This window comes from Mastomys coucha, unplaced genomic scaffold, assembly GCF_008632895.1.
Source record: "Mastomys coucha isolate ucsf_1 unplaced genomic scaffold, UCSF_Mcou_1 pScaffold1, whole genome shotgun sequence".
NCBI classification, from domain to species: Eukaryota; Metazoa; Chordata; class Mammalia; order Rodentia; family Muridae; genus Mastomys; species Mastomys coucha.
Window position 1 is genome coordinate 7,248,460 of NW_022196891.1, and position 3,403 is coordinate 7,251,862.

The window sequence follows — 3,403 nt, forward strand, 5'->3', positions numbered from 1 at the left end:
ATTGAGGATGCACAGTAAATGTACCTGTACACACTGGCATGTATACACAAAACACATTTGTCTGCACACACAGCCAATGGAGTATATTCAGCAATCGAGATACACAACCCAGTGATATCTTGATGTTAATCCAGCAGGAACTGAACAACTTTATCACATTGTTTAAAGTCATTTGTTTAACTTTAATCTGTTCCTTCAGAATTACAAAATAGTGGGACACATACACCTTGTTTGATTGAGTATAGATCTTAGAGTTATTTCTAATCTATCACAGACAAATACAGTAGTGTATTTTCTGATGTAATAATTAAAACACTTAAGTTAAATATCATCAACATAATATAATGAGTGTGAATTAAAATTAAAGTTCTACATAATGCTTATTACAATGACTGCTATTCAATACAAAGAAGCAAACAAAAATTCACCAGTTTGATAACATTAATGAATGAGTAGAGTCTGTGTAAAAGTTCATAAGGATACCTTAAAAGAAAAGAGGTGAGCCTGTATAAAGTCACAAGTCAAAACATACCAGACAATCCTGCTGAAGCCAGTTTGAGAAGACTACAGGACCAGCACCATGCCTATGATACTGGGATACTGAAACATCTGAGGACTGACCCAACCAATCCACCTGTTCCTCGAATACAAAGATTCAAGCTATGAGGTAAAGAGATATACCATGGGTGACACTCCAAACTTTGACTGAAGCCAGTGGCTGAATGAGAAGTTCAAGCTGGGCCTGAACTTTCCCAAACTCCCCTACTTGATTGATGGATCACACAAGATCACACTGAGCAATGCCAGCATGTACTATCTTGCCCAAAGCACCACCTGTATGGAGAGACAAAGGAGGAGAGGATTCATGCAGACATGGTGGAGAACCAGGTCATGGATACTCGCATGCAGCTCATCATGCTCTGTTACAACCCTGACTTTGACAAGCAGAAGCCAGAGTTCTTGAAGGCCATCCCTGAGAAAATGAAGATCTACACCAAGTTACTGGGCAAGCGGCCATGGTTTGCAGGGGACAAGGTCACCTATGTGGATTTTCTTGCTTATGACATTCTTGACCAGTACTGTACTTTTGAGCCCAAGTGCCTGGATGCCTTCCCAAACCTGAAGGGCTTCTTGGACTGCTTCAAGGACCAGAAGAAGATTTCCTACTGTATGAAGAGTAGGCACTGCATCCCGACACCTATATTCTCAAAGACAGCCCACTGGAGTAACAAATAGGCCCTGGCTATCTCTCAATATTAATGTACTTAACTCATTTATATAAGGAAATAAGTTAACAGACTGGATACACAAACAAGATCCAGCATTTTGCTACATACAAGAAACACACCTCAGAAACAAAGACAGTTACTATTTCAGAATAAAAGGGTGGAAAAGGGTCTTCCAAGCAAATGGTACCAGGAAACAAGCAGGAGTTGCCATTCTAATATCCAATAAAATAGACTATCAACCAAAAGTTATCAAGTGTGTTGAAGGAGGACACTTCATATTCATCAAGGGGAAAATCCACAAAGAGAAAGTCTCAATTCTGAATATCTATGCCCTAAATAAAAAAGCACCTAAATTCATAAAAGAAGCTTTACTAAAACTCAACACACCTATTGAACCCCACACAACAATAGTGGGAGATTTGAATATCACAATCTCACCAATGGACAGGTCATAGAAACAGAAACTAAGCATAGAAATGGAGAAACTAATAGAGGTTATGAACCAAATGGATTTAACAGATATCTACAGAACATTTCACCCTAAAACAAAAGAATCCACCTTAGTTCTCTACTCAATGACAACTTGGTCAGGGAAGAAATAAAGAAAGAAATTAAAGACTCCCTGGAATTTAATGAAAATATTAACACATCATACCCAAACATATGGGATACAATGTAAGCACTGCTAAGAGGAAAGTTCATAGCACTAAGTGACCTGGTAAAGAAACTGGAGAGAACTTACACTAACAACTCAATAGCACACCTGAGACCTCTAGAACAAAAAGAAGCAAACTCACCCAAGAGGAGTAGAAGGCAGGAAAGAATTAAACTGAGGGCATAAATCAACCAAATAGAAACAAATAAAACAACACAAAAAATCAGTAAAACCAAAAGTTGGTTCTTTGAAAGAATCAACAAGATAGATAAACCCCCTAGCCAAAATAACTAAAGGGCCAAGAGGCAGTATCCAAATTTATAAAATCAGAAATGAAAAGGGAAACATAACAACAGAAATGGAAGAAATTCAAAGTATCATCAGATCCTACTATAAAAGTCTATGCTCAACAAAACTGGAAAATCGAGATAAAATGGACAGATGCCACATAACAAAGTTAAATCAAGAGCATTTAAACTATCTAAACAGGCCCATATCACACAAGGAAATAGAAGTCATTAAAATCTTCCCAACCAAAAACATTTCAGGGCCAGATGGATGTAGTGCTGAATTCTATCAGACCTTCAAAGAAGACCTGATATGAATTGTTCTCAAACTGTTCCATAAAATAGAAACAGAAGGAACAAAACCTAACCCATTCTATGAAGCCACAAATACTCTGATACCTAAACCACACCAGGAGCCAACCAAAAATGAGTACTTAGGACCGATCTCAGTTATGAGCACTGAGGCAAAAATAATAAAATTCTGGCCAACCAAATACAAGAACACATTAAAGCCACCATTCACCAAGATCAAGTAGGCTTCATCCTAGGGATGCTAGGTTGATTTAATATACAAAAATCCATTAACATAATCCACTATTAAATTTGTTTATAACAAATTTAAATAAAAAAAACATGATGCAGAAAAAGCATTTGACAAAATACAACACCCCTTCATATTAAAAGTATGGAGAGATCAGGAATTCAAGGCTCATACCTAAACACAATAAAAGCAATTTACTGTAAACCAACAGCCAATATCAAATTAAATGGAGACATACATGAAGCATAACCACTGAAATCAGGGACAAGACAAAGATGCCCACTCACACAATATCTACTCAATATAGTACTTGAATTGTTAGCTAGAACAATAAGACAACAAAAAGAGATCAAGTGGATACAAATTGGTAAAGAAGAAATAATTTGCAGATGATATGATACTGTACATATGTGACTTCAAAAATTCTACCAGAGAACTTCTTCATCTGATACACAACTTCAGCAAAGTGGCCAGTTATAAAATTAACTCAAATAAATCTGTAGCTACATACAGACTATGTACATAATAAAACTACAGACTTATGGTCATTTATACAAATGATGAACAAGCTCAGAAAGATATTAGGGAAACAATTTCCTTCACAATAGCCACAAACAATATAATATACTTAAGGTAACTCTCCAAACAAGTGAAAGACCTATATGACAATAACTTCAAGTCTCTCAAGAAA

At 36.4% G+C, this 3,403-nt stretch overlaps 1 pseudogene; it reads left to right on the forward strand.

Annotated features, from left to right (window-relative positions):
• The first annotated feature begins 580 nt into the window (after nucleotides 1–580).
• LOC116069844 lies at nucleotides 581–1,236 on the forward strand (annotated as a pseudogene).
• Nucleotides 1,237–3,403: the final 2,167 nt, after the last annotated feature.